This window comes from Balaenoptera borealis (assembly GCF_965194805.1).
Source record: "Balaenoptera borealis genome assembly, chromosome: 9".
NCBI lineage: Eukaryota > Metazoa > Chordata > Mammalia > Artiodactyla > Balaenopteridae > Balaenoptera > Balaenoptera borealis.
Window position 1 is genome coordinate 57,934,430 of NC_138873.1, and position 25,314 is coordinate 57,959,743.

Genomic DNA, 25,314 nt, shown 5'->3' on the forward strand with positions numbered 1-25,314 from the left:
AAAGGAACTACTGAATGTCTAACCTCTTCCAGCTATATACATATATATGCACATATAAATAGATGGATAGATTTTTTAAAAACTGTAAAGCAGAAGTTGATAAAAATGACAGAATAAAAATGCAGTATAAGAACTTTAGATGTTTTTCAATTAAGAAATTAGAATAATTTGAATAATAATTAAAGACATAGCTGAAGAAAGAATCCCTTAAGTAAAGATGTGAGTATATCAATGAGAAATGCTCAGAGCTTCCCTAGAAAAAAATCCAAAAGAAATCTCCACATAGATTTATTATAGAAAAAATGTATTAAAGGAAAATTCCTTTATAATCTAATTAAAATGGGCAAAAATGTATGAGGAAAAATGCTTTCTTTGCATGAAAGGGGCAATGGGATTGCTCCAGTTTCCTCTACTAAACAATAAATGTTAGAAGACAGGGGAAACATTTTAAGTTTTGAGTAAACAGACCTTTTTTTTTTTTTTTAAACCAAAGACTTTAAAACCTGGGAATGTTGTCTTTCATTTGAAAGCAACCAAAAAACATCTTAGAAATTCAAGGGTTATAGGGGCTTCCCTGGTGGCGCACAGGTTGAGAATCTGCCTGCCAATGCAGAGGACACGGGTTCGAGCCCTGGTCTGGGAAGATCCCACATGCCGCGGAGCAAATGGGCCCGTGAGCCACAATTACTGAGCCTGCGCGTCTGGAGCCTGTGCTCCGCAACAAGAGAGGCCGCAATAGTGAGAGGCCCGCGCACCGCGATGAAGAGTGGCCCCCGCTTGCCACAACTAGAGAAAGCCCTCGCACAGAAACGAAGACCCAACACAGCCATAAATAAATAAATAAATAAATAAAATTAGAAATTCAAGGGTTTGCTCTCCACCAATTTATTTGAATAATAATAACGATAATAATCATAATAATCACGATAATAACAGATAACACTTATTAATGTGCCAGGCATTGTTCCAAGCACTTTACATATATATATATTAACTCATTTAATTCTCACAACAACTCTATGAGATGGATACTGTTGTTATCCCCATTTTATAGGTGAGAAACTGAGGCACAGAGCACTCGAGGAACTTGCTCAAGGTGACATGATTAATAGGAGGCAGATTTGGGTATGAACCCAGGCAGTACGGCACTGGAGGTCATGCTCTTAACCACCAAGATAGGCTTCCTCCACTACAGATGGTACTATATTTTTCTATATTCACAGCTCCTAACGTCAATGAAAGGCACTAGAAGTTGTTTAGAGGTTAAAAGAAAGTATTCAACTTTTAAAAACCTGAATTGTGTATTATGTACTAGTCGTAATGCTAGTCATGGGGATACAGAGAAAAAGACAGACTCAGCAACAAAGAGCTCCCCACAGTCTAGCACAAGAAGCAGATGAGTCAGCAAAGGCAGTCCATGAACGTAGCAGGGGGATGCAGAGTGCACAGGGAGAAGACGCACTGAACTGGCAACCTGGGGGCTCAGCACAGTATTCCTAATTTCACTCTGCGACTAAACTCTGAGTTGGACCAAAAGCCCGTAGTGTTAGGCACCCACAGCTGGGCCCACCAGTCTTGAGTCAACTAAAGATAGAAGTTTTGCAAGTTCAAAAAGCAGCAGCAACAATTCTTTTTCCCTTTCCTTCCTGCTAAACAATGACTGGTTGTTGCCCTTTGATTCTCTTGTGCCTAATTAGACGCTGAAGAAGCTAGCCAGGCTTCCGTTAAACTTGACTGGAATGATGAGTTTTACAGAATCTTGCAGACATGAAAAGTGAATTGGTACCCACTTTCAGGTTTGACTCTATTCAGCAACTGTCCAAGGCAATGGACAATGGAAGCTATGGGAGGCTGAGCAGTTAAGACTGTAATTCTGTTTCTTTCATAAAAACCATGGTCAAATAGCCCAGAAATAGACCCCCATAAATGCAGTCAACTGATCTTTGACAAAGGAGCAAAGGCAATACAATGGGACAAAGATAGTGTTTCAACAGATGGAGCTGGAACAACTGGACATCCACACGTGAAAAAATGAACCTCGGCACAGACCTTACACCATCACAAAAGTTAGCTCAAAATGGATCACAGACCTAAATGTAAAATGCAAAACTATAAAACTCCTAGAAGATAACAAAGGAGGAAATCTACATGATGCTGGGTGTGGTGATGCCTTTTTAGATACAACACCAAAGACAACTCATGAAAGAAATAATTAACAAGCTGGACTTCACTAAAATTAAAGACTTCTGTGAAAGACAATGTCAAGAGAATGAGAAGTCACAGACTGGGAGAAAATATTTGCAAAAGACACATCTGGTAAAGGACTGTTACCCAAAATATACAAAGAACTGTTAAAACTCAACAGTAAAAAAACAAACAACTTGATTAAAAAATGGGCCAGAAATCTTAATAGACATCTCACCAAAGAAGATACACAGATGGTAAATAAGTGTGTGAAAAGTTGCTCCACAGCATGTCATCAGGGAAATGCAAATTGAAACAACAATGGGATACCATTACACACCTATTAGAATGGCCAAACTCCTGAACACTGACAACAAAGGCTGGTGAGGATGTGGAGCAACAGGAGCTCTGGTAACGTTACTGGTGGGAATGCAAAGTGGTACAGCCACTTTGGAAGATAGTTTGGTGGTTTCTTACAAAACTAAATACACTCTTACCACACGATCTGACAATCTCGCTCCTTGGTATTTACCCAAAGGAATTGAAAATTTATGTCCACACAAGAACCTGATATGCAGGGTTTTTATAGCAGCTTTATTCATAATTGCCAAAATTTGGAAGCAACCAAGATGTCCTTCAGTAGGTAAATAAATAAATAAACTATGGTACATCCAGACAATAGAATATTATTCAGCATTAAAAAGAAATGAGGGCTTCCCTGGTGGCGCGGTGGTTGAGGATCTGCCTGCCAATGCAGGGGACACGGGTTCAAGCCCTGATCTGGGAGGATCCCACATGCCGTGGAGCAACTAGGCCCGTGAGCCACAACTACTGAGCCTGCGCGTCTGGAGCCTGTGCTCCGCAACAAGAGAGGCCGTGATAGTGAGAGGCCTGCGCACCGCGATGAAGAGTGGCCCCCACTTGCCGCAACTAGAGAAAGCCCTCACACAGAAATGAAGACCCAACACAGCCAAAAATAAATATAAAAAATAAATTAATTAATTAAAAAATAAAAATGTTATAAAAAAGAAATGAGCTATCAAGCTCATGAAAAGACATGAAAGAAACTTGAATGCATATTACTAAATAAGCCAATCTGAAAAGCCTATATACTATGATTCCGACCACGTGACACTCTGGAAAAGGCAAAACTATGGAGACAGTAAAAAAGATCAGTGGTTGTAAGGGCATAGCAGGAAGAGAGATGAATAGGTAGAGCACAGAGGATTGTTAGGGCAGTGAAAATACTCTGTATGATATTATCATGATAGATATACATCATTATACTATTGTCCAAACCTGTAGAATGTACACCAAGGGTGAACTCTAAGGTAAACTATGGACTTTGGGTGATTGTGATGTGTCAGTGGAGGTTCATTCTTGGTAAAAAAATTTTACTTTCTCATGAGTGATGTTGATCATGAGGAAGGCTATGAATGCGTGGGGTCAGGAGGTCTATGGGAAATCTCCATAGCTTCCTCTTAATTTTGTTGTAAACCTAAAATTGTTCTTAAAAAATAAAATATTTTTTAAAGGGTCAAAAAAAAAAGAAATTCAAGGGTTCAGAAAATATGACACCCATGTACCTTACTGGTATATTACTGTATGGGAAGGTGTGATGGTCTGCCCATACTATTTCTGAACCCCAAAGGAGGAAATATAATTAGATCTGGTTTTCAGGTTGGTGGAGGAAGGAATGCGGAGGTGGGAAGAGTTTGAACCTGTGATGCTTCACTCAGCTGTTTCATCAGGTTCTTTCTTAATGAAATGTGTTATTTCTTGAGTTATGACCTATAGTCCACAATTTAGGAGGCCTCACACTGTGAATTTAGTGCTTATTTTTCTCCTGTGGAGGGAGTAATTTATTGAAAAATATCGTTTCCTTATCCAGACCATGTGAGCAGAGCTCTTCTGCAGACCCACCTCCCTGACGGTAATTTGCTAATGAGAAAAGATATGGGAAAAGAGAGTGAGTGCCCTTTGGATATAGCCTCTTTTGGAGTGAAGGTCATTCAAAAATGCAACTAGCACAGAGGTCCAAACTCTGAGATTAACTGAAGTTTCACTTAGATTTAATACCATACAAGCACGATACATTTCAAGATTTCCAAGTACCTCACAACCTGTAAGTTTTCTGTCTTGATTCCTTCAAAATCGTACAGCTAATGCACTTAACCTTCACTTGGAAGTTCATTTCCACCTCAGGTACTGAAAGCAGTTTTCACTGAACAGTGTTAGGAAGAGCCCCAAGTCAATTTGGTTTAACTCAACACACTTACTTTTATACTTGCCCTGAACTTGGCACTATGCAAGTTACTGATGACAAGATAAATAACCACAAAGAGAAATCAACCACAGGCTTTATTCTTTAAGTGACTGCATAAGAACTGCCCGAGAGGTTGTTAAAAATGTAGGACCTGGCCCAGTTCCCGGAGGTTCTGATTCATTAGTTCTTCTAGGGGATCCAGAGTGAGAGATTCCTCTTTGGAAACATTTGTCTAGAAGCCAAGCACAGAATAGATATCTCAATATGATGTCAAAATTAACCATTATTTTAAATAATGGTTAAAATCATAGACTTTGGCACCAGAAAATCTGGATTGGAATCTAGTACTACTACTTACTACTATATGACATTAGGTAAGTTATTATTATATCTCTATAAAATCTTACCCCTAGGGTTGTTGTTGATGATTAAAATAAATGAAGGAATTTAAGTCTAAAGAAATGAATTAAAGCTTATAGCTTTAATAATTCTGTTTTACTGAGGGGTACTGTAACAAAATGTCCCATTACAATAAAGGGACTTGGGAATCAGTGTAGGCAAAGGGAGAGATGAAGACAAGATCTAGAGTCTGTATGGATGAAGAATGAGATTTTGAAATGAGAGATGAACAGAGATATCTAATTAAGAAGATTGCTTAAAGTTTGCTCTGTTGTGTGCAAGGTACATTTCCCAAAGAAAACTTCATAACATTTACATTAGTAGCCAATGTTTTTGAAGTTGGACTTGCTTTTGCAGGGAATGCCAGAAGAAGTTGAGTCTGTTCTCAGAGTGGGCTGGGTGCAAGAGAAAAGGCTGCTCAAAGGGTATAGTCATATTTTTATTACATAAGTAAAATGCTACTAGTCTGACACATAACAAACCTCCAATACAGCTATGATTCACAGGGTGCCATGTGCTCTAAAAAGAGGCATGTAGTAGGTTGAATAGAGACTCCCCAAAGAGACATGTCCACATCCTAACCCTCAGAACCTGGGGACACTGTCTTATATGGCAAAAGATGTGATTAAATTAAGGATTTAGGGCTCATGCATAAAATATCTGCATGGGCCCTAAATGCAATCACATGCATTCCTATAGATATGAGGCAGAGAGGGTTTTGAGACCTAAGAGGGGGAGGCAATGAGATTGGAGCCATGAGGCTGCAAGCCAAGGAACTCCTGTAGCCACCAGCAGGTGGAAGAGACAAGGAACTGATTTTCCCTCAAAGCCTTTGGAGGGAGCAGAGCCCTGTTGACAGCTTGATTTCAGATTTCTGGCCCCCAGAACTGTGAGAGAAAAAAATATCTGTTGTTTTAAGTCACCCAGTTTGTGGTAATTTGTTACAGCAGCCATCAGACAGGAAACAACAATTTTTTTCTGAGAAATATAAATGGTGGCCATACGGAGAGATAAGAAATAAAATCAGGTACGTTCAGTTAAGTCTTTGAATGGCACAACTAAGAAGCCAAAACTCTAAGGCCTTGGTACTCAAAGTGTGGTTTTTGGAGAAGCAGCAGCATTACCTCAGAGCTTTTTAAAAATGTAGAAGTGGGGGCCACATTCCAAACCTACTCAATTAGAATCTGCATTTTAACAAGATCCACGGATCATTTGTATGCACTCTAATATTTGAGAAGCATGCTTCTAGGGCAAGGCTACTGGAAGATTTTGAAAGATTTAATGCAGATCAGTGACAAGGTAATACTTGCATTTTAGGTCAAACAATCTGGTGGTATTATGAAGAAGAGATTTGACAGGGGTAAAACCCAAGGCAGAGACAAGTGACTGCAACAGTACTAGTAAGAGATTATGAAGTTTTGAACAGAGATGGTGGTAATAGAGATGAGGAAAAAACAACACAAATTTAAGAAATATTCAGACCCTGGTCTGATGTGTACTAATGCTGCTCACACCTAGGTTCTATAACGTGTCCTTATTCTTTGTGCTTCTATTTCTAAGAGGATCTCAAAATGGGATTCTTTCTGGCATAGTTTCTACTGAAGCACCAACAGATGACAGGATACCCAAGTGAGTATGAGATACCGTCTCCTCTCCATAGGCAGGTTTACAAAGGAAATGTGTTCAAGAAACTATTACATGGGACTCTCTCTCTGAGTCTGCCCGTGTATCTATCCACATGTACTGTACTTTTTTCTCCTAATAAATACTTGTTAAAAAAACAAAAAAAGAAACTGTTACATGATTCTCTGAGCCTTCACCAGATTTAGGATATAAAGAAGTGTCACAGAAAGTAAAGAAGCTTCTTTAGAGAACTGCCAACTATGTTGTAGGCACCTACCCCCCTGCAGGGAATAGAGTATGACCTTCCAATCTCACATCTAGTGGGGTTACTGACAGGGGACCAGAGGAGAGCTTTGAAATGTGTTTTCTGCACTTGGAAAATGCAAAGAACTAGTGTACTGATGTCCCAAAATGCTTAAGTGTACTGTACACTGAGATGTGATTCCACTTCCACCCCAGGAAATTTAGAGGCTAAGAGCATGACTGACTACTTGGTGGAGCCAGAAGAGTGCCGCTGCTTTAGGACTGGCCTTCACTCCCAAAACTTATCAGGGCAAGGGGCGTAAGCCAGGGAGAAGAGAGCTAGAGTGGGTCATCTTGGGGTCTGTCCAATAAAGCCATCTGGAGGAGAAAGAGGTTCCCCTCAAAATGAAAGTATAGGTGCACAGCGGGCTTCCCAGGGCCTGAGGAAGGAAAGATGCATCAGTCAGGGGACTGCAGGAGTTGGGAGCATCTAGTTGAGAACCTTCAGAGTCCTCAAAAGTGCCCCCCAACAGAAAGAGCCGGCTTTAATCATTTGCCTTTAATCAGGACCTGCCAGGGTCCCTGCTTTTAAAATCAGAGAGGGAAACCACCAGGCTCTGTAGCCAAGCAAGAAATTTCCTCCATCTCCTGACCTCCTTTCAGCCCCCAACTTGTAAGGAATGTGTGTGTCCTTGGAAATGACAGCGCTAAGTGGGGTGGGAGGATGTTGCCATACGGAGAAAGGAGAGAGAAGGCCCACCCCACTTCTTCAGTTCAGGCCTTCGGCTCCAAGTAGGCTTAAATAAACTGGTGGAAGGGAGAAGAATTTACACTAAATCCAATTCTTCACTTTCATTTTTATACTCTAGTGAATAGTCTAGTATTAAATAGTCTACTGAATCACAATAGCGTTTGTGATCTAAAATGACAGTGGAAAGTTACATTATCTAAAAGTAAACAACAACAACAACAATAAAACTATAATCTCATGGGAGTTTTCCTCCGGGAACAAGTAATCCATTCCAATAAAATTTAAACGAACTGTGAGAGAAAAAAACGTTTCATTTTGGCTATGTCAAAAGCTATGCTTGCTCCAGTATGCAGATTCAATTAGAATTCTAGTAAATATTGCTCGTCACCCCTCAGGTCAAGACTCTAGTAAAGTGACAGATGCCCTTCCAGAGCCTGAACCTCCAGAAGCGATGCCGGCCTCAGAAGGCGAAGAGGAGGAAGGGGCCCTGGAGGCCATGCTGGCTGTGCATTGCAGGTGGGGCCATCCCGTTGGGCCCCTGGCTCTTCTCACCGCCCTCCACGCACACGCCTCTGAAGCCTCACTTGCGCTGCACCTCTATGATGAGGCATCACATTCTGGAGGAGTTCTTTGCTAATTATCTCTTCACTCTTTGCAGCGGTTTTGAGATCTCATCTTCAGGAGTATAAACAAAAGGATCTTTTGCGGGGCTGGGCAACGAAGTCCATCTTCTTGCAAAGCACTTCTGAGAATGGATTTGATTGCCTGAATATTGAGGACTATGTACATTTTTTGGTCTTTAAAACACATAAATGAATTTTATATAAATGGGTTTCAATAAATTTCTGTGTTAACACTTTAAAAACATAACTAAATAAATAAAAATAATACCTTAGATGTTGGCTTCCTCAGAGGAGTGTGGGAAGTTGAATTGGTTCATTTAGGTTAGAAGATGGCTAAACAGATAAAGATGGCTTCTGGCACTTGTGTCAGTTGTGGGCATTAGTAACCCCCATTCATGTCTGCAGGACGTGGTCTCAACACACTTAGGATATGGTTGTCTATTTCCAGAGTTTCAAACTATGAGAGGATATTTTACTCTTTGTGCTTTTATAAAAGGAAACACTATAATTGGTGCTACACACTTAATAAAAAATTGTTGTTTATAATTGTTTTGCTTATATATGTATTTATAATTTCTTGCTGTGTCTCTGTGAAAGCTTAACAAGAGAAATTCTCCCATAGAGCGTATATGTCAGAATTTATTTTGTAAAATTCACTTTAGGGGTTGTTAAATAACCAGGTCTGTTCAGAGATGTGTAAATCTGAGGCTTTATGTTCATGCAGACAATTTTTATCATTGTACATTGATTGTACCTAGATTTTAAATTTTCAAATGACTCAATTGATGAAATCCATATCACATTTTAAATGAAGAACTTATTTTTAAGCAACCTTCGATATATATTTTAAGTACTAATACTAAAATTAATTATCTGTCCCTATTTTTCTATCTTTCTTCTGCATAATAGCAACATAAACACCAACAGACAGAGCTGTAACCAAAATGAGTCCCTTCTTCTGGTCTAGAAAATACTAGGATTCTAGATGATAAACCATTCAATAAAGAAGGGAATGAGGTAACCCCTGACACCTTTGTCATCGGTCCCCAGGTCAAGTCCTCCTTTATGAAATTCCACATCTTGCCAAAAGATGGGGCTCTTGTATCCAGCACAGAAACTGAAAGTGATAGAGAAGAGAAGGCTATGCAACCCGCGAGGGCCTTTTGCTAGCAAGAAAGTTCAGCTTTGGAGGATGCGCCAAGAGGCCTTTAGACACATTCTTTCAGTCAGATTGTCAACCTCTTAGAGACTCAATTTCCTTACCTGTGAAATCTAGATAATAAAAGTGAGAATAATAGAGTTCTGGAAGAAGTGCTTATTAGCACAATGCCTGGCAAAAGAGCAGATAGGTGGGCAATGAATGTTAGCTGTCATCCCTAAAAGCCAAGTGTTTGTCTTCTCTGTTATTGTGTCTGCTGACCCATAGTAGGTATTCAATACACAATATATCACTTGAATGAAAGGCTGAATGAACCTTTGAATCAACCTATAGAGTTAGCTAAACATAGCTTTTAGTCTGAGCCTCTTGAGCCTTTGAAATCGGAATCTTATGCATGACTTGAACCTTGCCCTTCCTGACCAATGACTCTATAATATCTGCCTGCCCGACCTGTGATTTGATTGACTTTAACTGTTCTGGTCCTGCTAAGGTGGTGTTTCAGTTTTCAGCCTGTTTCAGTTTGTTTTGTATCTTACTATATCTTAACAAGAACAAAAAAATCACAACTCATCTTAAACTAGGAAGAGAGCTAAACCTATCAAAATAGTAATAAAAATTATTTTAAACAGAAATTTGACATCAACAATAAGTGGCACCTTAACTCTTTAAATCTTTTAATTTCATTTTAAGCCATAATGGCATTAGTTCCTCAGAGACAATTCCTAAACACATTCATGTAAAGAAAAAATGTTCAAAACATAGGGACGATTTTAGACAATTTCACCCTTCTTTATGGAGGTTTTTGGGAGTTTACACTCTTTCTAGGGAAGTCTTACCCAATCCCCAAGCCTCAAAATCACTGAAATGTTGCTAATTCAGCCTTGTGTTTTAGTATTGTCAGCTCTGGTATTATTGCTCCTGGAAAACTCTCAGTTTTATTGTGTAGCTGTTGCCCAACTTTCAAAAGTACAAGTCCATAATCTTGGTAGAATCCTCGTATTTATATATATAGGACAATTAAGGAGGAAGAAAATGTTAGTGCTCTTGCTCCAATCTTAACTCTCTTGTCAAATATGCTGAGATGCTTCATAATAATTCAGAATCCTTAAAAATACAAACTCATGAAATTAATCATTGAGAAAAAATATTCTGAAGAACCAATTTAACTTTAGGTTTCAGAAACAACAAATTCTCCAGTGAGAGAAGTGAAGATTTAGGGGTTACGTAGTAAAGAATTGGGGCTCGCCCAAAGAGAAGGCCTGGCCTTTGCCCTCAGTCTTACAGTATCTGCCGTTTGCCTGAGGGCCTTGGGTCCTACTGGGTTGTCTAACAATATGATCTAGGGTGGGGACTGGCCACACCCATACAGTCTTAGGTTGGGGGCTGGCCCTTCCAAAGGTCCAACTGTGTGAGTTAGGGTGGGGGCTTTGAGTCACAAAGTATCCATAGACCTGGAAACTGGGATTAAACAACTGGGCGATCAATCAAGCCTACATAATAAGGCCCCCCCCAGAACCTCTGGACACCAACCTCAGGTGAGCCTCCCTGATTGGCAGTACACTGTGCATGTTGTCACACATCAGTGTTGGAACAGTACCATGTCCTGACTCCATGGCTAGAAGACAACTGAAACTCTGCATTTGAAACCCTCCTGGACTCTGCTCTATGTGTGTCTGCTTTTGACTAATCTTAATCTGTATCCTTTCTCTTTAATAAAACACAACCATGAGTATAACAGCTTTCAGTGAGTTTTATGAGTCTTTCTAGCAAATTATTGAAACTGAGGTAGTTTGGGGACCCCCCCACCCATACCCCTGCAAACTTGCAGTTGGTGTCAGAAGTGAGGGTGGTTTTGTATAAGGATGGTGCCTCTAACTTTGTAGTTGACCTAAACTTCTCATAGGGGATTTCCAGATTTGTCTGAATAAAAAAGTCACAGCAAGTTAACTTGACTGTCATTTTGGAACTACCAAGCTGTACTATAATAGTGCAGGATGGAGTTACGCTGGCCTTGCCTACACTTAAAGTAAGCACAACCTGTCTTTGAAGTTCAAAGACCAATGACAACTCTAATGTATATTACTACCTAATAAACACCTTTTCCATACTTTTCCAGGGTTTTCCCATAAGAAAAGACTTTAAAATGGAGGGTGGAAATCTCTCTTTCAAGTACCAACAAGCCTCACAAATTAAGACCAAGGTAGCAAAAACCTGAAAAAATGTTGCGTGATATATTATTTTATTTATATGAATTTTAAAACTAGGAATATAATCTATGTTTATAGATATCAGAATAGTGGCTTCTTTGGGGTGGCTGCGGTGGGGTCAGGGGATTTGAGTGCTGACTGGGAGGGTCATAAGAATATCTGGGAGAGTTAGAAATGTTCTATAACTTGATTTGGGTAGTAGTTACATGAGGTGGTATATGGCACTGTACAGTTAAGATTTGTACACCGGTACATTTCAATTTTTCAAAAAAGCTATACCTCAATAGAAAAATGTGAAGTCCTTTGTCACATAATAAAAGAAACACTGAGGGTAAAAGAAAAATTGTATTTATTTAATAGATACTTGGTGTCTAATATGTGTCCTTTGTCACATAATAAAAGAAACACTGAGGGTAAAAGAAAAATTGTATTTATTTAACAGATACTTGGGGTCTAATATGTGTCAGGCATTCTGTTAGTACTTGTGGATACAACATAAAGCAAAAAACAGAAATGGCACTTGTTAATAGATGACCAAATAGTCATTCTTAGCCTTTAGGCTACCATCAGCAACAGCTTGCACTTTAAAATTCAGTATGTGTTTATTCTCTAGGATTAATCCTACAAATAAACCTTTTATAATTTTGCATATGAAACATTTTGTTCTACCTATTCTTATATGCCCAGTTCAGTTTTCACTATTTCCACAAAGGTTTTTAATGTCTTGTATCCAGAGGTGGCCTACCTTTACTTTGAATTCCTTTTGCACTCATAAAGTAAGTATCACGAAACTCTGCACTTAATTGTTCTTGAAGAGTCTTGAGTGTTAAATTTGTCTTCTACCCAAACTGTAAATTCCTCTAAGTTCCCTGAGACTAGAGATCATATCACGTTTTTCTTTGGAATGTTTCACACTGCTTAGCAAAGTGTGGACTTTGTGGTATATGCTTAATTTCTTGTGGGTAGAATGAATGAAAACTTCACTTTGACCACATTGAACATGCTTAAGAATAGGTTACACTTCAGGAAAAATTAATCCTTAAAGTAATTACTATTCAGGATTTCATTTTGCCATTTTTTACTAGCTCACTTTTTATGTGTTAGAAAGAGATAAAAGTTATTCTTGACATTTTCTTCTGTTCCTTTTGGCTCAGTTCTGATAAGAAGGGAAGAGAGGCTATTCTTTTTTTTTTTTTTTTTTAATTTATTTTTATTTATGGCTGTGTTGGGTCTTCGTTTCTGCACGAGGGCTTTCTCTAGTTGCGGCAAGTGGGGGCCACTCTTCATCACGGTGCGCGGGCCTCTCACTATCGCGGCCTCACTTGTTGCGGAGCACAGGCTCCAGACGCGCAGGCTCAGTAATTGTGGCTCACGGGCCTAGTTGCTCCGCGGCATGTGGGATCCTCCCAGACCAGGGCTCGAACCCGTGTGCCCTGCATTGGCAGGCAGATTCTCAACCACTGCGCCACCAGGGAGAGAGGCTATTCTTATCTGTTTAATACCAGTATATTTGCTTTAATTGAGAAGGAAAAGCATTCTGGGTGAAACATTTGTCTCCAAATATTTCCTACCTCCTGATTATTTAACTTAGTACAGGGTTGCCTGAAATAAATACTACATTTCCCAGCTTCCCTTGCAACTCAGTATGGCCATGTGACTGTGAGTGAAAGGTATACTTTCAGTTTCCCAAGGGATGCCCTTTGGTTCCTCCTCTTCCTTAGGACTGCTACTTGGAATATGGTCATGACTGTGAGTCATCTTGGACTATTAAATGAGGACAACATCCTAGAAACCGCAGAGCAACGAGAAGGTGCATGTGTCCCTGGATGAATAAATCGAGAAAGAAAGTACAACATTCTAGGATCACCCATGCATCCTGTATATGAGATGTCTATTGTTTAAGCTACTGTTATTCTGGGTCTCATTATATATAGTCCCACCTTATCCATGGGGGTAATCATAGAATGGCAACAGTTAGCACAGAATGATTCTTCCCTTCCCACACAGTACTTTAAGGAATAAACATGTTTCAGCCCCAAACTTTGGGTGGATCATTTGCTTGTATAAGACAACCAGACCTAGCTTCTGCTATCAAAAGACTAGTTAAAAATTAGTTTTGAAGCTAACTGCCTCTAATCTTTTTTCCCCAAGGTCCCATTCACACACACAAACATATACTCAAATGCATTCTCACACTGACCACGGGGTATCACCTGGCATTTGGGCAACCAATTGGATATCAAGTTAAAACAGTCAATAAGAACTGGGTGAATAGTAGTTTTCATTGCATATTTTATATTGACTTTGAGTGGTGTTGCTTTTTAATACCTAACCTTGACTGCATCCTTGAAATTGGCTTTTGTCTGTATTTTGTAATATTTTATGAAAATTTAATGTATCTTATTATCTTATAAGAAATAGTTAAAAATATTCATCCACTGAACAATTCATAATTTCAAGGCTGCTAAAAGATGCATAACTTCCATTTCGTATGTTCAACTTGGAAATTGTTATAGCTATACATACTTCAATACCTTGAGCTTACTCTAGTATATTCAAGCATCTTCTACTTCTTCTCTCCTATCTCACAGAAAAACGTCCTTCTACCAAAATAAAAACCTCACCCATGGTCTTCAGTGCATCCTTGTCTGCCTTTACCTCCTTATTTCCTTACTTAGCTAATCTCTTTCTTATAGGTTCTTTCCCTTTATCAATCCTTGCCCCTCCTCTTCTATCTTAAAAACACACACAGACAAAAGTCTCTCTCAGACCCTAATACTTCTTCATGTATTGCCTTGCTTTTTTAGACAAAAATGATTATCATCAGTGTTTTCATTTTCCCACTTCTCATTTACTCGCTTACATTTCCATATGATTCCATCTTTATCAGGTAACTAAAAGTGATTCCAATTCATCAGTCACCTAAATCTCCAAGGACATTTATTCAGTCTCTACTCTCCTTGACTTTGAGCAGCAATTAACCTTGTTGATGACTTTAAAAAAAAAAATAATTCTATATATCTTTGCTTATCACTTATCTCTTTGATCACTCTCCTCCTTTTCTAGCTCTCTTTCTTCCTCCCAATCCTAGGTATAATGGATACAGTTTGTTTTGATCCTTTTCCTGATAATACCTTTTCTGAATTTCTTTTAAGGAACTACCCCTGTCTACATTTTATCCTTGCACCGTTTGATTTACTACAACTTCATTTTTTTCAAATCCCCTGCCTTACCATCTATTCTACTGAATGCCCCCTCTACCCATCCCTGCCCCCGCCCCAGCATTTCCTCCTCTAAGACTTGCTCCTTGAACCCTTCAGCTTTGTGCTCCCATCTACACTGCTTCCTCTCTAGACGATGCACAGCCCTCTTCCATGATTTTTTTCTTTGCCTTTTTCTAGGATTGATACACCTTTTCCAGAATTCCATGGTTTCCTCTTGGTTTTTGCCCTTATTTTGCTGGAGTATATGGTCAAGTAACTTTCTAAAAGATCATACCGGAGGAAAGTGTTCTGTGGTTCTCCATCCTTGCTGACTGAAAATATCTTTACTTTGCTCTTGTAGTTAATTGATAATTTGAATGAGTACAGAACTCTAGACTGAAAAATATCTACCATTAAAACTTTGAAAATATTCTGTAATTGTCTTCTAGATCCAGTGCTGCTGAGTAGGTCTTATTTTTATTCCTTTGTTGGTAAAACGTTTTTTTATGTTTGGAAAATTTGCAGGTTTATTATTATTATTCATAGTTTTTATTCTTGATTTTTTTTTTCCTCACTTAAAAAAAATCTCTTTCTCTTCTACTGATTGAATTGGCTGGTTGGACTGGCTCGCCATGACTTTTATCTTTTTTCATATTTTCTGTTTATGTCTTTATATCTTATGTTCTAGATTTCCTTGATTTTTATCTCCAATACTTCCAATGAATTTTTTATTTAAGTAATCATGTTTTTAGTGTCTTGGAACTCTATTTTATTCTTTGGTTGCTCTTTTTTCAGAATATTTGGTTTGTATCTTATAAATCCAATATATTCTGAATACTGGAGTATATAAATCGGAGTGATTTTAAAAAATGTCCTTTTTTATTTAATGAATTTTAATGGCTTCCTTTGCAGTTAGTTACTCTGTTTTTCTTTGTCTTTCTCTTTCAGAATGGTGATTTTCCTGATTTGCCTGTTGATTCTTCATTGTATGTTCCTACATAAAAAGAGCTGGTCATTGATGTGGTTTTCCTTTGCTTTTAGTAAGTAGGACGTCTTCCAGTTCTTTCTCCTGTGTGGAAATTGTGAATAAATGGCCAGGGCAGGGCCAGAAATGCCAAATATCAGGTTTCACTTTAGGATGGGTAGGCAAGTAGCTAGCTGGCTCTCTGAATGCTGGCTCTGAATGCCAGAACAATAGTGGTTTTGCTCTGTGTTGTCAACATAAAAGTTTTCACTTCTTCTCTACTATTTGTGCGATTAACTTGGAGGAGACTTTGGGGTCTTTTTGGTTTCTGTTTTTGTCTGGTGGCTGATGTGTCTTTGTCTGCTCTCAGTGTGCATGGATGAGAGAAGGAAATGTGTATTGTGACTGATTCACTTGTACCATATTTAGAATGTTATCTCCATTTTCAGCCCTTATTCTCACTTCTGCCCTCTGCCATGCTCCCAACCAACTCTTTGGTAGCGTCTTCACTATATTTTTTTGGGCATTGGTTTTGGGTGTTATTACTAGTCAAATCACTACTATTAGCTTTGTTATCCAGGAAATTGTTGAAATTTCATTTACTTTCCTCCCCTTCTCTACCTACTGTCCTCTCCTTAACATAAGCACATACATAAAAACACACATATCTTTATTCTTTTATTTACTCTTTGGTTTTTCTACTTCTACATTTTTATTTCAGTAGTGTCTAGGAAAGAATAGTTGGCAGATGATATGCCAAGTTCACCATCTTGAACAGAAACCCAAGAACAACTCTCTATATTTTATAAGCATATATTTTGCCATTTGAATAAAACATATTGCAGAATCCTCCCTAGCTGACTATCCCTTGGATTTGTGACCACCTCTACAACATTCTTATTCAAAGGGAGATAGAATTACTACCAGGGTAATGGGAGGAGCTCACATTTCTTTAATTCTTTGGAACTCTAACAGATTCATTTTATTAAGTGAGGAAGAGGACAAAAATGGTGGTTGGGTAGGCAACCAACAGTCTGCCATGGTAGTGATCTTTTTTTCCTTCCCAACTCAGTTCATTAAAAAGTTTAGGGAGGCTTATTTTAGAATTGAGTCTTTTATTATTCGGTATCCCCCAGCAGTTAAGTGTCAGTTCCAGGTAAGGAACTGCACTGGGGTCCATCAAAGATGGACTTTTAAGACCCAATGTTGCAAGCAGGGGTAGGGAAGACGGCAGGACATTGCACTGAGAATAGGTAAAACCAAAAAAGGCCTATAAGCTAAGGCTGTGGGACACTAATGAGCTGGGCAGACCTAGGGGTCTTACATACTGAGATACTAAGAGACTGATGGGCTGGAAATGAGTCTGGAGCTTATTAACCCATCCCAACAACCCATGAGGTGACAAAGGCTGAGACTGAAAGGCTAATTTGCTAATATGATGGAACACAGACATGAAAGAGCCAAAAACATGGATGACTTTGTTGAGCCACTGAAAATACCCCACCCTGAGATTTTGGTTTTGAGACAATTTTGGAATAATTAAGGTAATTTTAGTCAAATGATCTAGTTACATACACATACATATATAATTTTTCATATATGGGGTCATATTGTATATATATTGTTTTGTAAACTATTTACTCAATTGTATATCTTGATATGTTTCCACATCAATTGATTCCACTTTACAGATGTGCTATAATTTATTTAAATCAACCCTCTCTGGAACATTTTTTGGTATAATACATTTTTAAGTACAATGAGTTTTAATTGGTTGCCCAACCACCCATTAATTTCAACCCACTATACTCAGTATTGCCAAGATAATCTTACAATCCCAGTTGGTAACTGCCAAATCCCGATTGCCTATAGAACTAAATTCAAAATTGAGTCTCTCCTTACAGACCAGTTTCTAGCCAATTTTGACTTGTCACTACCTTCTAATAAGAACCTTCCACTATAGACAAACAGGTTACTCACCACAGAATGCATCTGCAGTCTTGTTTCCTTGTCTTTGCTCATGGCATATTTTATGGACAGTCTTCCTCCTCTTCATGAGGAATCTTGTCATCAGACTGTCCTTCCATTAACGTTTTGGAAAATCCCCCAAGGACTACAAAGGGTACAAAGATAGTTCTCAGAGTTCAATGAAGTATATTTCCTTCTAGGTCAGGATTATCTAATAGAACAAGATACAAGCGACTTATGTAATTTAAAATTTTTCTAGTAGCCAAATTAAAAAAGTGAAAATAAGTGAAATTAATTTTAATATACTAACCCAATATCTACCAAATATTTCAACATGTCATCAATATAAGAATTAAGCTATTTTACATTTTTTCTTTGTACTAAGTCTTTGAAATCTGGTGTGTTATTTCACACTTACTGCATGTCTCAATTTGGACCAGCCACATTTCAAGTATAAATATTCATATTTGGCTAGTGGCTACCCTACTGGACAGGGCAGTTCTAAGCAGTCTATTTTCGATTTCCTTCTTGTCCCCTAAGTCTCTGAAACTGTGATGAGAACAATCTGTCATGTAAACTCCTAGAACTTATTGTTAGTACCTCTCATTATCATATAGCCTCCTTGCATTTTTTACCTTTTCATGCATTTGACTTGTCTCATAGCTAACCTGTAAATTCTAAGGCTGGAACCATGAACTGATTGACTCTCAAGGTTGTAAACACCTTTAACAAAACCATCAACGAATTCTTCTCTTGATGCCTGGTTCCCCTGCACCTAGTTCCTATTAAGTAAGCCTTCAGAATCTACTTAAAGTCAAATCCAGGGGTCAAGGCAGCCATGTAACCTAAAGCAGACACCTTCTCTGGCGAGTGCTAGAAGGGGATCTTCTTTTCAGGATCTGAAATCTGTTTCTCTCAAGTCTGCATCTCTTGAGACCACATGAAACAAATCTATGTTACGTGATGAGTTTTTACATATTTGGAGACAGTCCCAGTAGCTTTCTCTCTTCTGTGAGAATCTTCCCAAGTTCAAAGAGTACTTCTTCATTCGTCATGCTTTTGAGCACTCTTCATCATTTTGCTCTTCTCTGAAATAATTCCAACTTCTTTGAGGTCTTCTTAAAGTGCTTGATCTAGAACTGAACGCAGAACTACAGAAGTAGTTTGGGCAGAGAAGTGTATAATTGGATCACTATTGGCTGCCTCTCTATAAAACACGGTTCTATGAGGTGTCAAGACACATTCCTTACGAGAGGGGTATGGAAGCGAAAAAAGGAGCCACAACACATTATTAACTCATACCGCCTTTGCATGCCCGGCTTTTAGCCTAGAACTGTACACACATACAGCACATTCTTGAGGTTAATTTTCCTTAATGTCATCTTCCTGATTCAATTGAGCCAGGGAATCTTCAGGCATTTTGTTTTTGGTGGGGTTCGTCCGACAAAAGGACCGACTAGAAGAGGTAACTTTAAGAGAACTAAACTGAGAATCCAGAAAGCTTAAGGAAGGCGGGACTTGAGAGGAAGGAACCGTATATAAAGTGACCAGAAGCCAGGATTTCTGGCTGGCGATGACAATGGCAATTACTTGGTTCTTCAGTCATACTCAGGGCTCCTCTCTCCTTTACCTGTAATAGGAATTACCTCCTCCAGGTCTTCACCTTACAGAGAAGGGCGGGCGGGGAGAAGATGGAGCCGACTCAAGGAACTGCAGGGAAAGATGCTCAGGTAGCGACCTGGAGGTGGCAGGCCCGACCTCGCGAGGGCACCCCACAGACCCTGAGTCCCGGGAACGCGCGCGCCCGCGCCCACGCCCGCCCGGGGACGCAACCTCGCCGCAGGCCCGGTCCCACTCAGCGCTGGGCGGGCGGCAGGCGGGGCGGCGGCGCGCGCACGCGGGGGGGTGGGGCTGGGGGAGCCGACGTGCAGACGTTGGCGCCGCTGCGGGCGGGTGACGTGTAGGCCCGCGCTTGCTCCGCCCCCTCCCTCCTCTCCGGGTCTGTGGGTCTGTCCGGCTGTCGGGTTGTCTTCGCGTACCCTGCCCCGTGGCTGGGCGGGACCCGGCAAGCCCGGCGTGGGGTGCGGACGAGGACGCGGCGGGGCAGCTGCCCCTGGCATCCTCTGCACTGCCCTCCGCCCCTCACCCGGCGTGGGAAGTAAAGATCAAACCGAAACGGAGGGAGGCGCGGAGGCAGGAGCTGGCGGAGTGATGGGAAGCGCATGAACCGGGGCCGAGAGGTGAGGAGAAGGAAGTGGGAGGAGGAGAAGGGGCGCTGCGGCCCTGAGAAGCCGGTAGGAGGCGGGGCCAGGGTGCCCCTTGGACGATTCCCGTTCGGCCCCGGAGGCAAGCCCGGACCTGTCATCCCTCTCGGGGCCGGAGACTTGTCTGTGGTCTCGGATAGTCTCGTCCTGCTCTTGGAATTTGTAGGGTGGGGGTGGGAATCAAAAAATGAAACAAGAGTCACATGTGGCCAAGGTGTTAGGCTACAACCCAATTAACGTGGGTAATTTTTGTTTTATTTTTCCTGTGCGTGGGTAATTTGTTTTCATTAGGTTTTTTGTTTGTTTTCCCGTTACAAAAATGTAGTAACTTTTTCGTTTTCTTCACGTGGACTTGGGAGAGAAATCAGCTTCCTTGTATTTTTTTACCTCCACACTGAAAAGTAAATAAAGTGGGTGGGGAGTGGACCATGGTGAATTTAGCAATCGAGGAGTCTAGAATGTTACTTCGAAATAAGTGTTGTATGTGCGAGCGTGCTGAGGTGTTGTGGGTACGTGGGCAGTTCTTTTAAATAGGCTTCTTATCACACATTAACTCATTCATTGACTGCAGTGTGTTCGTGTATTTTGCTATTTAGTTTAAAAGAAACATTTTAGCGGTAGCTAAAAATTTTATATGAATGGTATCACATGTGTAGTTCAAACTGGTAATCATATTTTCTGTCTTTCTTTCCCGAAGTCAGATTAGATTGAAGAGCGGTCACCATCACCAGATTTCATGTTTCATAGATTGAAATCACTTTTCTGATTTTCAGAGTGTTCTCAGAAGTTGAGAATTCAGCTTTTGATTCCACTCTGGATTGTGCTTCTCTTCATGTATCTTTCATTTTTAATGATAATTATAATAATATTCTTGCCTAAGAAAAATGCTTCTTAGAGATACCAGTTAAGTGTAAGCTAAATAATATTATTTAAGTGAATTAATTTTTCATGGCTTAGGTTGTGATCCCTGCTGAATAGTTTTAGTTTTTGTTCATTCGTCATTCACTTATTTATGTCTTCATATGTACCAGGCACTATGCTAGGCCTAGGAAATCAAGAGACATAGGATGTCGGTACTTATGGAACTTTCTGTAGTCCAGCGCCCTTTTAGTAGAGAATCTGGACTAGGGCTCCTCCTCGTGTCATGGATCTCTAGTTGACCTAAGCAAGGCTTTTTGCAAGAATAAGTTATTGTCAGTGTTTATATGTAAGTGGCATTGAAAGAGGAGCAGATTGTTTTACTTGCACAGCATGACTTGATTTTGCCTTTGATCAAAAAGATGGTATGCATGCTAGTGTTTTGCCAGTTAAGAGGAGTAAGTTTTCTTTTTGCAAACTTGGCTTAGTTGTAAAATTCACAATTGGAAATCAGTTTCTACCTGAAAAATAATACTTTATTTTTCCAGTTTTTACATTGGTCTGAGTGAGCTATGTGTTAATAACTTGTAATTCATAAGCATTCTATACACAAAGCATATTCATCAGGAAAATGTATAGTACTTGTTGAATGAAGTAAATTTATTGCCCCATAGTACCTTCCATGGGGAGGTAGTTAACATGAGCCCTTTTAGTACAGAATAATCTTGATGTAACGTGGCACAGTTTTCAACTTTGAGCAGATATCTACCTGAAACTGAAATTACAGCAAAGACATTTATGGAAAGAAAAAGTGCATAATTACCAAGGAGGAGAGAGTAAGATATCTAATATGTGTTTAGTAATCATCCAAAGGGAGGCATTATGTGTTATACTCTAAAGTTACTTAAAGTAGGGACTGGATCTTATTTCTCATTTCTTTTGCCTGGTATACTTAGCACATAGTTGACAGACCCATATAGATGTTCATTAAATCAATATGTACCATCTCATTTGAGTATTTTGCATGTAGATGAGCAAGTATGTTTGAGTGAGTTTGTCTATTGTTTGTTCATTTTCCAGCTCTGCATTGGCTGTGATAGTCTTTTTTTTTTTTAACACCATGTGTTTATATTTTAATGATTTTCTTTTTTTTTTTTTTTATATTTTATTTATTTATTTTTGGCTGTGTTGGGTCTTCGTTTCTGTGCGAGGGCTTTCTCCAGTTGTGGCAAGCGGGGGCCACTCTTCATCGCGGTGCGCGGGCCTCTCACTATCGCGGCCTCACTTGTTGCGGAGCACAGGCTCCAGACGCGCAGGCTCAGTAGTTGTGGCTCACGGGCCTAGTTGCTCCGCGGCATGTGGGATCTTCCCAGACCAGGGCTCGAACCCGTGTCCCCTGCATTGGCAGGCAGATTCTCAACCACTGCGCCACCAGGGAAGTCCCTGTGATAATGTCTTATAGGTTGTCCTAATTTATTTCTGAAACTGTCTCTGTGATTCAGAGTTAATGCAATTCAACTCATGTTTGAGTATTCTGATTTTAATCAGATCATTCAGTCTGAAAGCGGCATAAAAAATCATTTTGTAATTCCTCTTCATTTTATTGATCTGAAAATTGATATCCTGAGAAGTTAGCTGATTTTCTACCATCAAACAAAAATTGGCATCTGAACTAATGTCTTTTTATTTTTATTCTACTTCTTCCTACTACAGTCTGTCTCTCCTCATTGTTATTTGAATAGAATAACTCTTGGAGACCTTTGTAAATTAAGATAGATTCCCATTTTATCTTCCTGGTTTTGGAGTTTTTCGCTAGTTTTCCTCCACTTCTGTGATTCCCTCTTTAAAGAGAATTCTTGGGAATTGCATTCATTATCAAAGGTTTGAACTGACATGGAAAATTAGGGTGCAATTTTGAGAGGTACCTGATTTAAAGATATAATATGTAAGACATTTACCGGTAACAGTAAGCATTCTCAGGATATGTTTTAATAAGATAATTGGCAAGAAATATTTATAGTTGAAGAAAAGAAAGTTCATACCTAGTTATTTAATGACTAAACCAAAGATTGTCAAACTGCTGAATCATAATCTTGGGGGGGGGGTGTCTAGAAATGTCTATTTTCAAGCAACTCCCCAGTGATTCCAGTGCCACCAATTCATATTGTTGAAGAACTTCTACATTAAAGCATATGAATTCAAGAGGCTCTTAATTTTGGATAATATCTATTCTATTACACCAGAACTTCAAAAGAAGGAAGGTAGTTTATCTCAGGATTATGGAGTAGTCAGGGAGGCAGTTGCTAATGTTTTCCAGCATTTTCAAAGGCTTGCTAGATCATTTTCAAACGAAGTCAGTAACTAGCAAGTTACTCAGTTGTGTGTAGCTAAGAAACATGGCATATGAATTTGATAAAGGAAAACTTATATTCCATTCCAAGTGAGGAAATCCTTGCTTACCGATGAGACAACTTGTCCTTGTAGAAAAATTCTTGAAAGTGAATAAAATGTCCAACAAGCCAATCAAATAGAACAACGTAAAAATGATAAATTCTACTCTTATTTATAAATATTGATAGATATATGTCTTAATCTTGATTTAAGAAACTTAATTATAAAAGTCTACATAAATGATTTATAAGAATAAATTAATGACAGTACACAATCTGCAAAAATAATTTCAGTGCATCTTTTCCCAGTGCACATATATTTTCTAAAATGAGACCTGCTTTAAGTAGTACCTCTAACACCAGGGAGGCTCACTAAACGTTCTTTTTGAGCATTCTTTAAGGAGTGAAGGAAGCTTTGCAAAAATATTAGCAATGCTTTTACTCTGGAGATTGGTGTGGTAAGGAATACCCTAAAAATCAATTTTGGAAAGCTTCACAGTAATACTCTGAGTACACATCATTGAACAAATATTTATTGAGTTCCTTGGCACAGACCAAGAACCATACAGGGTACCAGGGAAAAGAAGACATACATCACTTTTGCACTCTTGGAGATTATAGTCAAGATGTTGGCTTTGGGAGACTGTTCAATGAAATTCCTTAAGGCAAGGAAAGATACTAATGTATGGCCATTGAATGCCCCTTTAGCCAACCTGAAGTTAGCAAAGTAGAGGCTTTGTCACTGATTAAAAAAGTGAAAAAGCTTGTATCCTAAGTCACTGATTTTGGCCATCAGCTTGGAAAAAAATGAGTGTGTTTTAGAGAGTTTGAAGGGTGGCTTGGCTTAACACCAAGTTTTGAAAACTCCTCTGTTTGTATTTATTAGAAACAGAACGCTGGAAGAACATAGCTAAAATTCTATATCCATTGGACACTTTACCACATGTCTTGACAGCGTTTGACATGGTTGACCATACCTCTTCCTTAAAACTTATCCTTTCCTTGGTTTCAGAGACACCACCCTGGCCTTATTTGGCCTCCTGTTGTTCAGAATCTCCTTTATAGACCTTTCTACCCATTTATTCTGTAAAGTCTTGTGTTTCTCCAGCTTCTGCTGTCTTGTCTTCTTAGTCTTCACACAAATCCTTGGGTGATTTTTATCTATTCTCATGATACTCCTTATGATTCTCATGTTTGTATCCAGACCTCTCTCCTGAACTTCACGCCTGAATATTCAGTCCCTACTGACCATTTCTACTTGAATGTCATACAGACATCTCAGACTCAACTCATCTGAGATTGAACTCATGATATTCCTAACTGCCCCCCCACCCAAGAAAAACTCTGAGCCCTAATTCAGTGAATTCTGTCATCAACCTGATCTATAAATGTGGAGGTCAGCTGAGGTCCTCGCCTCCTTCCCCACCACAGATAGAAATAATCAGAGTAAGCCAAATAAATTTAATTGAATTACCTGATTCCTCCACTTTTCTCTAAATCACTACCACTACTTCGTTTCAGGAACCCATCATCTCCTCATCTTCATCTCTTCATCTGGATTACTGCAGCAACCTCCTAGTATCTTTCTGCTTCAGGTCTTGCCTTCCTGTGGTCCATTTCCTTCACTGCAGTCATAATAATGTCTATTAAACACAGCTCAAGTCAAAAACTCTTCTGAAGATTTCTTTTACTATTAGAACAATTTCTAAACAACATAACTTATGAGGCCCTTCATGACCTTGTTCCTACCTATCTCCAGCTCCATCTCTTGCCACATTACATACTCTTTGACCACTATGCTCTGGTTATCTTTTCAGTTCCTTGAGTGTGAAATGTTCTCACCCCTCATCTGGAATGTTGCCCTTTTTACCTAACTCTTCATCCTTGAAGTCTCAAGTAAGAAAGCTGCTTTTCCTTCCCAACCTCCTTTCTTGCTAGGCTAGATGCACCTGCTTTGTGTTCCGATAACATTCATTACTGCCCCCTTTTATAGATAGCAGTCTTAGTTTGTATTGAGATAGCTTATTTAATTGGGTTGTCTTCCCCCCAGGCTGTGAGCTTCGCAAGGGCAGGTAGCAGATTGATTTTGCTCACTGTGGTTCCCCCAGCCTGGTGTCCAGCATGTAGTGGAAATACTAGTTAAGAAATATCAATTGAGTGAAAGTTGTTCCTGCATTCTTCTACCAAGATTTTCCTGCTGAGCCCACTCCTA

General features: G+C 39.4%; 1 protein-coding gene and 1 long non-coding RNA gene across 9 annotated transcripts in view; one reads left to right on the forward strand and one right to left on the reverse strand.

The window, feature by feature from the left end:
• LOC309634816 overlaps positions 1-19,480 on the reverse strand; it is a 385,422-nt gene extending 365,942 nt beyond the window's left edge. For 3 of the 7 annotated variants that reach the window (XR_014248434.1, XR_014248435.1, XR_014248438.1), the window contains exons 1-2: positions 19,221-19,416; positions 17,603-17,735 (exon numbers count right to left, since the gene is read on the reverse strand). This is a non-coding gene — a long non-coding RNA (uncharacterized lncRNA). Of the gene's footprint in view, positions 1-860; positions 17,736-19,220 lie in introns of those variants that run through there. The other 4 variants (XR_014248439.1, XR_014248436.1, XR_014248437.1 and 1 more) reach the window with 4 other exon arrangements.
• Positions 19,481-19,577: 97 nt separating this feature from the next.
• The window catches only part of ASCC3 (activating signal cointegrator 1 complex subunit 3), a 326,479-nt gene continuing 320,742 nt past the window's right edge, over positions 19,578-25,314 (forward strand). The window contains exon 1 of one of the 2 annotated variants that reach the window (XM_082405193.1): positions 19,578-19,830. The gene's annotated coding sequence lies outside the window, so the exon portion shown is untranslated. The remainder of the gene's footprint in view (positions 19,831-25,314) is intronic. The other variant, XM_082405191.1, reaches the window with a different exon arrangement.